This window comes from Pristis pectinata, chromosome 14 (genome assembly GCF_009764475.1).
Source record: "Pristis pectinata isolate sPriPec2 chromosome 14, sPriPec2.1.pri, whole genome shotgun sequence".
Taxonomy (NCBI): Eukaryota; Metazoa; Chordata; class Chondrichthyes; order Rhinopristiformes; family Pristidae; genus Pristis; species Pristis pectinata.
This window is the reverse complement of record NC_067418.1, coordinates 53188560-53201072: the sequence shown is the minus strand read 5'-3', so window position 1 is coordinate 53201072 and position 12513 is coordinate 53188560. Positions and strand designations below refer to the sequence as shown.

Here is a 12513-nt window from a genome sequence, read left to right as displayed (position 1 = left end):
CCTTGGGACACATTGGAACGTGTTTGCTGCAGAACGGAATGAAAGTTTATCCTACCGCCTGGTACAAAATCATATTCACCTGCTTTCGGATCGACATCAGCTGAATCTCACGGAAGAGCGGGTTCCAGTTTCCCCGGGCGATCATACAGCAGCACAGGGGTCCAGTGGCCTGGATCTGCAGCAGAATCTATGAATGTGAACCAGCAGTCCCGGTTCCCCACAACACAGATCTCAATGAAACACGCTGAAGGCCACATTGGCCATTCGGTACTTCTGACCAGGTCTTGGGAATTGGCAAGCGATGTGAGAGGAGACAACTCCTCAATGGACGAGGACGAAGTGGGACCGACTGGTTTTGGGTGGGATTTATTAGCTTGGGATGAGATTGCAATGACTGGGCGACAAAATGACCGGCTCCATGGAACAGAAACAGTTATAACTCAGGTGGTCATTTTTTTTCCAGTTAAACTGTTTCTGCACCATCACTTCAAAGAGCATCAGGTCCCATACATTCCGGGTTTAAAAGAGGTCAATGTTGATGGACAGTTCTGTCACATATTTGGAACAGAGTCAGTGTGTTTTGCCGTTAAAAAGGCTTATCCGGTGAAGTTGGAACTGTCTAGATCAGGGGATCACTGTCTGAGGATGAGGACTGGGCCAGTCAGAGGAGACGAGAAGAATTCTTTTCAACCACAGGAAGAGTATAATTGGAATTCTCCGCCTGAAAGCTGATGAGGTTCACTCGCTGAACATAATTTCGACAATGATGACATTACATTGGACATTAAACTAATCACAAGTGTGAAGTTAGTGCAGCCAAGTGGTCCTCAAATAATGTCTTGGCCATCGTTCCGTGACTGGCGGAGCTCTTGTCTGCTGGTATAATTATTTTGTACTTATTTTAAGCAACTAGTGAAGAACTTCCTTCACAGGCTCATCAAATTCCACAGGGAAAGAGTGGAAGTAAACTGCTATGCAGTATTATCACATTCTCCCGCCGACCGTCAGGTCGAATTAATTTTCTCTGAATGTGAAATGCAGAGTTAAACCTGTGCATATTTTATTCACCCTCTCCACGACGGGAAGAGCGTGGGTCTGAAAAGAGAAAACCATGCAGGTCAATATATTCCCTACGTTCACAGGTGTGGTAAAGTGCGGGTTGATTAATGTTTCTCCGCTGACACTGTTGCAGCAAACACTCCCAGCACAGCACCGCCCGGAGTTTACCTCAGGACTTCTCTGAATGGGTTAGTATCATGAGCAGGTTCGTTATCACTGATATATGTCGTGAAATTTGTTGTTTTCCGGTTGCGGTACAGAGCGAGACAAGAAGACATATCAACTCCGATAAGTTAGAAAAAGTAAATCAACAGTGCCACAGAGGAATAATGAGGTGGTGTTCATGGGTTCATGGTCCGTTCAGAAATTATTCACGACTTTCAGAGATCACTGCCAAGGGCTCCTCTTCCATTCACTCTGAGCCCCACAGCTTCTACGACTCACGATCCACACGAGAGCTCTGCTCCACGGACACACTGATCCCACGGAGAATCGAATTTGACGTTGCAATCATTGCGGCGAAGTTCATTTCCGAAAACGGTCCATTAGTCAGGCAGCAGGTAAGCAGAATTCAATACTTAGGTGCTGGAAAAATGACGCAGCTTTTTCCTGTAAACATCTATCTCGGGGGATCCTGGAAAAGTCGAGGCGGATGTCACTTTCAAGGGATCTCCGACTGTTCCTGTTGGCAATAACTGGAGCTGTTGGGGCTAGTAAATAGGGTGGACAGCACGACGTAGAAGTGGCGAGATACAACTTCATGAAGCGCACCTTCTGTTATAAAATCAAGCGGGAGAGCGGGAGTGATAGGTCAGGAGGACGAGAGGTGTTCAGTGCCCGAAAGACTGATGGTGCAAGCCAACAATGCCGGCAGTAAAGCAGGAAATGGATACGAAGTATGAGTCAATGGCTGAATTCCATCCGGAGTGGGATTCGAAGCCAAGTCTCCGCAAGATGAACCAAGCACCTGGGATCACTTGGTCACGCTGATGGCCAATGTCACCGTTCTGTGCTGGGGACGACTCTAACATAAGTCCAAAAATCAATCCTCATTTTCTGTCTTTGGAAAAGAGCAAATTTGACTCAAAAGGTTTTACTTGAATTTCTAACCAGAGAAAGTGATTCTAGATATTTATTGAAATGCAAGTAATCCAGTGAAAGGGCAGGAGATTGGCTGCGTTCAGCGCTGTTTATTTTGTCGCATTAGCTGGGAGGTGAGGATGAAACACTGCGGGAATCTGAGCTTTGTTTAAAAGTGTTTTCTGTCGATAAGAATGGATTTCTCAGTTAACATCCAGGACACTGTGAAATCCCTAGGATCTTCGTCCACAGATCCCCGCCACACCAGGCACAGAGTGTATCACTTTATAAAATTAACTTCTCTGCATACACGACCTGCGCAGAGGTTACATCGGTCTCAACAAATACAAAGGCCTCGTGACAAGTAAGTAGTGATTTCTGAGGTGTTCACGTGGATGAGATGTGAATGATGTTGAGCAAGACTCTTTTTTTGGAAGCGACAGTCCGTGTGCGAAAGTGTCCGGTAAGCCTGGTTATGAGAGGACGCCTGCACCTTGAATTTTCTTCCTTTACAATCGTGCAGATATTGCTTCAGTAAAAGGACAACACCGAGAAAGGCCTGGAAATTCATGTGACAGCTCTAGGAATATCAGAGCTTTTTTCAAGGGCAGTGGAACTGCATTCAATTTTGCAACACAATAGAACAGCTCAATGCTCAAAAAATTATCTGAACTAGTCCCATGGTCGCTTCATCGAAATTAACGTTAAAATTGCGTTAGAAATGAATTTTCTAACGGACAGGGAGAGAGAGGGAGAGACAGACATACAGACAAGCAGAGACCCAAGTGAGACTACGGATGCTGGAGCAACGCACAGAAAATGCTGGAGGAACTCATTGGGTCAGACAGAGTCTGGGGAGGGAAATGAACGGTCAACGATGAGAGTTTGAGCAAAGTTTGGGGGTTGACGAACGCATCTGATGAGGAGAGTCTACTGTAGACCATTGGTCTCAAAAACATTTCCTGCTTGAAACGTCTCTGAGATATCACAAGATCGCGACAATGAAAATAACAGGAGTTCGTTGTCTGGAGTTCGCCATGCATCAGTGCGCAACACTGTTGAGGTACTGATGATCAGGAAGTGATTTCCGGAAATCAGGTGGACTCCAGATGTAAGGCAGTGACCTTTCCGCCATTCCCGTGGTATAACTTCATAAATTGCTCCTTGCGACACAACCAGCCTGGATTTTCTCGAAGCACAAACAAAAAATGAGGGAACCACTCAGCAGTTCAGTCCGCATTTATAAAAGGAGGAACAGTTAACGTTTCGAGTCAGAGGACACTTCGTCAGAACAGGGGAAAAGAGAAATACAAGATGGTTTTCGGTACGATGGGAGGTCGCGGACTGACATGAAGAAAAAAGAGGGTGTCCCAAATCACAAATCCACATCGCCGCTACAGAGCCCCCTGAACAGCACTGTTGGAATATTATCACAACACCGGCTCCAGCGTTTCTGTGCACAGGTCCGGCGCCACCTGTTGGTGATCGCAGTAATTACCGACCTTCTGACGACTCGATCTTCAACACTGATGCAAAATATAATGAAACCTTCTCCACTGCAATTGTTAATATTGTATGTATGTTTGAAAATAAATATTCCGCCAACCGCTTTAATGCTTCAGGACATTATATTTTTCAGCGAATAAGCATCTTTCCGGAAGAGAAGGGCAACGGTTTATACTTCAAAGGTGAGAATATTTGGCTGATAAATCCTCCACAGGACGAACAAGCAATGTGAGTTTCACCATGTCTCTGCAACCCTGTTCTCAAACTTTTGCCCCAGCATATTGTAAAGGGGGAAAGGCACGGCAGGAAGACACGGTATCGCCAAGTGCGCTCCGCTGCCGATTGGTCAATCACCATTGACCTCCGAACTCAGTCACAGCGTTTGATGATGTATTATCAGAAACAGCTGCCTAATAAAGCGCGAATGAAGAACTCCTTCAGCTGCATCGGGCTAGTCCCTTGTTTCCACAATGGAGTAGCGTTGAAACATCACATTCCGATTATAAATTGGTTAAGTGCAGAGTTGGAGCAGCATGGTTCCACGTGTCCTTGCCTTGAATACTGCATAAAATATTCCAATTATGGATTGGATTAGAGTAGCGCGATGAGCAGGAAGGGGCACGTTGGTCTTGGGGTACTATTCTTGCTTTGGGTTTGAATTTTCGAGCATGCGAGTGGTCCCGGGTTAAAATAACGGACGATCCCTCTGTGTAAAACATAACTTTACCATTCTGGACCTGGTGGTGAAGAAGTAGTTTGGCACACCTGCCTTCATCAATCACAGTATCGACAGCAGAGATGACATGTCATGTTACAGCTGCACCAGACGCTGGTGAGACCGCATTCCAGTTTGGTTCCTCGTTTTCCTCCACCTTTCGTCTACGATGATTCTTCTTTTCTAATCTACATTAAATATAGGCATAATCAAGTAAATTTAATTTGCTGCTTCATTGTACACGGGAGAGTACAGCAGAGGAACAGGTATTCGTCCCTCAATGTTGTGCGAAACTAATTAAAATAATGACAACTAATCACTCCTGCTGAGCATGGTCCATATCCCTCCATTATCTGCACATTCATATGTCTATCTGCGAGCCTCTTAAACGCCTCGATCACCAGGCACCCACCACTCTCTGTCTAAAACACTTGCCCCGCATATCTCCTTTGTACTTCATCCCCCCAGCCCAAGTTAAATGCATTCCATACAGCATTAGAAATTTCGTTTCTGAAACGGAAAATATACTAGATGTCCATTTTATCAATGCCTCTTATAATTTGATAAACCTTTGTTCGATATCACTTAATTTCCACTCCAGAGAGAGGGAACCCAGTTTGTCAAAGCTCTCAAGGACAGCTCTGTTCCATACGGCATCCTGGTAAAACTCCGCTGTACCCTATCCAGAGCCTACACAGACTTCCTTTAACGGGGTGATATAATTGAATGCAATATTCCAAATACGTTACATCCAGTGTTTACTAAATCTGCAATGTAATTCCTGACTCTTGAACTCCATTCCACTACTCATAAACTCGACAAGCTTCCTACGAGTTCTTTCGCTTCAATTATTATTCAATACTCCAGTATCTAAATCCATCCTAACGGAATATCAATCACGGTTCTTTGTTTCATTCGATTTTCTGTCCTTTCTGTCTCTTCGCTTATAAATGTTGCATCACTACGCCAGTATAAGGGATAAATTAGAGGAAATTCCTCAAAGCTGAGATCGTCCCGAAGTTTTATTTGAAAAGGGAAAACACTGTAATCTGTTCTGAATTTTACTTTCATCACGCGGAATTTGCGGCAATTCCCGAATTCTGACGTCAGCCTGGAGCAGGCGGCAGTGTTCTCACGGTGAGTACACGCTGATAACTGCTCATATGCAATTCCCCTGAAATTTTCTGTTGCGAGAGGAGGTGTTCAACTAAGCAGGTCGGAGAAACACAAGCGAATCTGACTGACCCAAAGGAAACATGCCGGGACCTTCACCAGATTTCCGTGCCGTCCAATTGCTCGGAAAATGTTATTGACGAACCTGGTACTGCAATAGGATAGGAAGTGTGGGACTGGTTCTGTCGCTTCTTCAGTGAACTAAGGAAGGAGAGCAGACGAGAGTTTGCGTATGACAAATTGTTATTTGCTGTACGTAACATTATCAATATTCATCAAAGTGGTTGACTGTAAGTTCTGTAAAGCAATGCATAGCGTGTTAGACTTCCACTATCACGTGCTCAAATAATACAAAGATTCTGGGTTCGAGACCCACCAGAGTCTGTACAAAGAAGGTCAGATTTAAGTGGCTGAAAAGGTCGCCTAATGGCGAAAAATCTGGAAATCCAGGCCATGGTTTTAAATAATCGAATACTAACTTAGCAAGGTGATAATTTTCTTTTAGAGCGGCCCAGTCTGTGGGACTGTTTCGGGAAAATACGGCAGGCATTTTGTAAAACCCTTTTCCGTCAAGATTCTACGTTTCAGTTAGCACACTTTAGAGCGGATGTGAATGCTCCATAGAGCATTGAGACAAGAAGTTCTGGTATCATTGACAATGGGCGGGATTTCATTCGCAAGGGAACTGTCAGCAGCCAGACATCTTTGGCCACGCTCGTATCAACAGCATAAGTAGAGGAAGGAATGAGGTCCTGAATAGTGAAAATGGGGACATTGGCAGAATGTTATAAGAGCCGGACCTGTTGGGCTGTAATCTCTGGATTTCTCACCGTATCACGAGCCGGCGAGAAAGAGAGAAAACAAGGACCGCAGATGTTGGAATCTTAGTGAAAAAAAAGATGCTGGAAGTACTCAGGAGGCAAGGCAGCACCCATGGAGAAAACAGACCCTCAGCGTTTAGTGTCAGGAGCCATCTTCAGGACACTTCTTCAGAACAGTCCTGGGGAATGGTCCTGACCCGAATCGTTGACAGTCTGTTTTTTCCCTTGGATACCGCCAGATCTGCTGAGTTTGCTCCAGCATCTTGTTGAAAGTAGAACCAGGAGGATGGGGCAGTTGCATGCATGCAGATGTACTTGTTCAAGAGAGAACGATTCTGGTGAACCGAGCACAGGGATCTATCTGGCGCAGAGGTGACCTGCACAGAAGGACGGTCGTACCTGATCTGGAGTGAGACCAACATCCTGGCGGGGAGATTTTCTGAGGCAGAGGTGACAGGCAGAGAGGAAGCTGTGGTAGACTAAACTCCATTTATTTTAATGCAATAAACCAGGCGGGTAAGGCAGATGAACTCAGGGCATGGATTGGCACACTGGACTGGGATATTATATAAATAATAGAAGCATGGTTGAGGGAGGGGCAGGGCTGGCATTTATATGTTCCAGGGGTGCGATGCTCCAGCTACGATGTCCTGGCAAGTAAGAGAAGAGGGAGAGTTGAGTTTCTGATGACGAAGAGCATCACAGTTTTACTTAAAAGTGTATTCTTGGGGAATAGTCAAGTGAGTCCATGTGCGTGGATCTGGGATATAAGAAGGGGAAGATCCCTGTGATGATATTGTATTATCGGGCCCCCAATAGTTTTGGGAATTATAGGAACAAATATGGAGGGTGATCCCAGTTCGTTGTTCGAATAATAGAATTACAATAGTCGCTGATGAAAACTTCCCTCATATTGATTGGGATTGCCACAGTATAAACAGCTTGGATGGATTGAAATTGCTTCATCGTGTCCAGGAAAGTTTGCTTAAACAACATGTGTGTGTGTGTGTGTGTGTGTGTGTGTGTGTGTGTGTGTGTGTGTGTGTGTGTGTGTGTGTTTGTGTGCGTGTGGTTGGGAGGGGCGGTCAACAGCCGACAACCGCCGAGGAAATGAAGCTGGGCAAGTAACTGAAGCGTCAGTGGGAGAGAGTGCTTTTGAACAGAGTTCCATTAGGTCTAAAACTGTTGTGGAGCATCGTACGACAGGCCGACAAATTGAAATCCTACTTTGCAAAAGGTTGATTGGTAGGTCCTGTCAGCAGGTTAAGTGTTGTCTGGAGAGTGGGCAGCTGCTAAATGTGAGGTCCGAATCGAAGGAATTAGGGGAAATGCATATCCACATCGCAACACGGGAGCAAATGGCAGTCTTCAGGCACTTTGAGGTCGGTAAATCCCCATGGCCTGATCACCTGTAACCTATGACATGTGGAAGCTTCTGCATTAATTGCAGCGGGCAGGGCAGAAATATTTTCATTGTCCTTAGCCACGGATGAGGCACCGATTGACTGGACGTTAGGTAATGTTATGCCTTAATTGAAGAGGGGCTGGCAGTGCAGAAAGGGAACTACAGGCTGGTGAGTTTTACATCAGAGTTGGGGACGTTATTGCAGTGGATTCTAAGAGATAGGATCGGCGAGAATTTGGAAAACAAGGACTGACGAGGGACAGTCAACATGGCTTTGTGCAGGGAAACTCTTATCTCATAAATCTGACTGAGTTTTTTGAAGACGTATCGGAGAAGATTGACAAGAGCAGGGAGGTAGACGGAGTCTTCATGGACATTAGCCTTGCCTTTGGCAAGAACCCGTATGGGTGCCTGGTCTGGAAGGGTACATCGCATGAATTCCAGTGTGAGCTGACCAATCGAATGCAAAATTTACATGGAAAGAGACAGAGGGTAGCAGTGAGGCGTTGTTGAAATATTGAGTCTGCTATTACTACCTGACTCCATCCTTCTGTTTTGTCCGTTAGCACCAGCCGATGTACAACAACCTAAGTTTCTATTGCTCTTCTCTGTAGAGCCATCACTAGTACAATATCCACGAATGTATAGGTGTTAATGCGGGGAATCACCACAGCTGTTTTCTACATGCTCTGCCTACCCGCACTACTTCTCCTGGCGGTGACCCTCCGACTTGCTGACTGCGCAATAGTCGTGACCGACTCTCACAAGTTCCTGGCTTTGATGATCTCGGCATCGCGGATGTTCCTGAATGAGTCCAATTGCAGTTGCCGCAGTCAAAGCAGTCAACATACAAATATTTTTGCACGTGACGTTGGTCTCTTTCTTCACGTATATAAGGAAGAAAAGACAGGCGAGAGTAGATATAGGACAAATAGAAAACGACGCTGGATAAATCGTAATGGGAGACAAGGAGATGGCAGAGGAACTGAATGAGTATTTTGCATAAGTCTTCACTGAGAAGACATCAGCAGTACACTGGACACTCAATGGTGTCAGGAAAGAGAAGTGTGTGCAGTCACAATTACAACAGAGAAGGTACTCAGGAGGTTGAATTGTCTAAGGGAAGAAAAATATCCAGCACCAGATGGAATGCACCCTCGTATTCTGAAGGAAGTAGCTGTATAGATTGCGAAGTCTTTAGGAATGATCTTTCAGGAATCAATAAATTCTGGCATAGTTCCAGAGGACTGGAAAATTGCAAATTTCACTCCGCTATTTCAGAAGGGTGCGAGGCAGCAAAATGGAAATGATATACCTGTTATCCTGACATCAGTGGTTGAGAGGTTGTTCGAGTCGATTGTCAAGGATGAGGTCATGGAGTACCTGGAGGCATAAGACAAGATAGGCCGAACTCAGCATAGTTTCCTGAAATCAAAAGCCTGCCTGACAAATGTTTGCAATTTTTTGAGGAAATTACATGCAGTCTGGACACAGGGGATGCAGTGGAAGTTGTGCAATCGGATTTTCAGAAAGCCTTTGAAAAGGTGCCGCACATGAGGCTGCTAAACAAGATAAGAGCCCATCGAATTACAGGAGAGTTACGATCATGGATAGAGCATTGCCAGATTAGCACGAAACAGAGAATGAGAATTAAGGGATCCCATTCTGGTTGACAGCTGGTTACCTGTGGGTGTTTTCAGGGGTGTTGGGACCACTACCTTTAACGTTTTATATCGGCTATTCGGATTATAAAATAAGCGGCTTCGTGGACAAGTTTGTCGATAATACAAATTTCGTGCAAGGACGGGTAGTGTTGAGGAAACGGATAGTCTGCAGAGACTCTTGCATAGACTCGGAACTGGGCAAAGAAATGACAAATGAAATACACTGTTGGGAAGTGTATGTTCATGCACTTTATTAGAAGAATTCAACGGACAGATGATTATTTAAATGGAGTAAATTTCAAAATTCAGAGATGCAAATGGACTGGGAGACCTCGTGTAGAAACCCTAAAGGTTAACCTCCAGTTTGAGTCCGTGGTGAAGAAGGCGAATGCAATGTTTGCATTTATTTCTCGTGTAATTGTATATAAGAGCAGGGATGTGATGCTGAGGCTCTGCAAGTCATTGGTAAGACTTCGCTTGAGTATGTGTGCAGTTTCTGGCTCCTTATTTAAGAAAAGATGTGTGACGTTGGAGAGGGGTCAGAGAAGATTCACTGGTTTGATTCCAGAAATGAGAGGGTTCACATCTGAGGAACGTTTAACGGCTCCTAGGTTGTAGTCCTTTAGTTCAGAAGAATGAGGGGGGATCTCATAGAAACATTCCGAATGTGAAAAGGCCTGGGCAGAGTAGATGTGACAAAGTTGTTTTCCCATGGTATGGGAGTCCAGTACCAGAGGGCACGACTTCAGGATTGAAGGGCGCCATTCAGAACAGAGATGAAAGAAATTTCTTTTTACAGAGAGTGGTGAATCTATGGAATTTGTTGCCACGGGCGGCTGCAGAGGCAATGCCATTGGGTGTATTAAAGGCAGGGATTGATAGGTACCTGAGTGACCAGGGCATCAAAGGTTATAGTGAGAAGTCCGGGGAGTGGGGCGAAATGGGAGAGTGGATCAACTGATTGCAGAATGGTGGAGAAAGGGCACAGATTTAATGGTGGAAGGAAAATATTTAATAATGAAATCAGGGGCAGCTTCTTTCGCCTATAAGAAGGTCAGTGCATGGAATAAGCTGCCAGAGGAAGTGGCTGAGCGGTTACATCAATAACATTTAAAGGGAACGTGCATAGGCACATTGATCGGCGTTTTAGGGATTTGGGCCAAACGCGGGTAAATGGATCGAGCACTGATTGGAATTTTATTTGGCACGGACGAGTTGGGTCGAAGGGACCGTTTCTGTGTTGTATGACTATTTGACCAGCAGATACGCTTTTGCCATGGCCACCAGTTTAAGGTCGACACGTCTTGAGGTACCGCACCTTCCCCGAGACAGGACCGCAATCGTCACCAGTTTTATTGTGTGAAAAAAGAACTAACGAGGAGACAAATTAATAAGACAGATGGTAACTAACTGAGCGTTTTCGTGGAGTCCTGGAATAAAGATGTTGAAGGAACGCTCATCCAAAAATAAAATTAAATGTCAGCGCTGACAGTTCCAACCATCTCAACGATCAACGACACCGTGAAGAGGATGTCATGTTCGTCTAAGGCCAAACACAGGTTCTGTTGTCAACATTCCCCTGAATTGAAAAATAAAGGCGAATCAGTTCACGGCTGTGTCATTGTTTGTTCCACTTTTGAGGTGTGTGTTATTGAACTGAAAGCTACCGAGACACCTACGGGAAGCTTTATTGTGTTTTTATCAGTATAAACCAATCCTGTCTGCCTTGGGTGACAGAGCTGTTACTGACAATTTCTTGGATGCCTGACCCAATTACCATGCTGCATTTCACTGTGTGTTTCGATGTACATGTGTCTGAGAAAGAAATCTCATCTTGTCAGAAATGACCCTCTGACGTTTCCCCTTACCGTGAAGTCTCGTCTTCTGGAAGGCGCTTACTTCAAAGGGTCACAGCCAGCAGACTTCTGGAGAAGAGCCCATGGTCAGCTGTCAGCGTGATCTCACCACGTGCAAAATACGGCCTGTTCGGTGCGAGCGACTGAATATTTCAATGCATCAACGATGCAGAAAGAACTCAAAACTATGCGAGGAGTGGATTGGACCAGCGGCTAATTATATGAAACTTTCAGCCGAGTCGTAAGACGCGAATACACGCCAGAAAAACAGGTTTACATCTGTCAACCCCAAGGTTCCGTGGTATTGACGAGTGAGTACATAACACGCGGCTCTTTGTGTGCAACAAAACACATTTAACTTTTCTTCAGCAGATAGCTTGGTAAACGTCTTGCAGCATCTCTTGACAGGTGAACAAATCAACGGCTACTGACTGACAGTATTGACATTCTCTCCTTTTACCTTCTACCATTGGTTTGTCTGTTGAACAGCGGCACAAATTTAAGTGTCGCAGGTTTCAGGCAGTAATTGGTGGAAGGGACCTTTACTGGCCCCATTTGTGGTGGAAAAATAACAATGAGACTTGTCAAGAGCATTGAGCGTTTGTTTCTGATATCAGTAGGGTTGGGCATAGATGTCAGGATGTCCGAGTGGTCTAAGGCGCCAGACTTAAGGAGTGAAATCCTTCCGTTATAAAGCGAGCGATCTGGTCTCCAGGTGGAGGCGTGAGTTCGAATCCCACTTCTGACATACGTATTCTTCATTGTAAATGTGGCCTTTTCAGTCAAGGTTAATTAATTTCATGCCACTGAACAAAAGCCGTTTCAGTGGATGAAATGGAGCCAAAAAAAACACGGAGTGTTTTTCTCCCAGCGGGTCTCGGGGAAAAGCGGACTCATAATGCAGGCGGATTTGGTAAGAAGAGTCTATGACCTCTTCTCCACCACGTCCTTCGGTTCCACAGTGTGAGATTGGTGCCTGCGACTTAGGTTGTTTCTGAGTCTGTTTTCATTATATTATCGTTTTATCGTATTGGAGGAACGGAGGTTGCGCGATATGTTGAGACGTCTTGTTAAATTAAATGCATATCAGGCGACATTCGGTGTGTTGCGCTGCCTGGAGCTGCTGGGAATTCGAGCCGCTCCTTGCGCTCTGCATCACCACATCTGAGGTTATTGCTTCCAGTTTTCCCAGCTTGAGGACCGTGTTTCCGATCCTGACCTTCGGCTGGAGGCA

At 45.2% G+C, this 12513-nt stretch overlaps 1 non-coding gene across 1 annotated transcript; it reads left to right on the top strand.

The window, feature by feature from the left end:
- The first annotated feature begins 11913 nt into the window (after positions 1-11913).
- Positions 11914-12027, top strand: trnal-uaa (transfer RNA leucine (anticodon UAA)). The gene is made up of 2 exons: positions 11914-11951; positions 11982-12027. It is a non-coding gene; the product is annotated as a tRNA-Leu (tRNA).
- Positions 12028-12513: the final 486 nt, after the last annotated feature.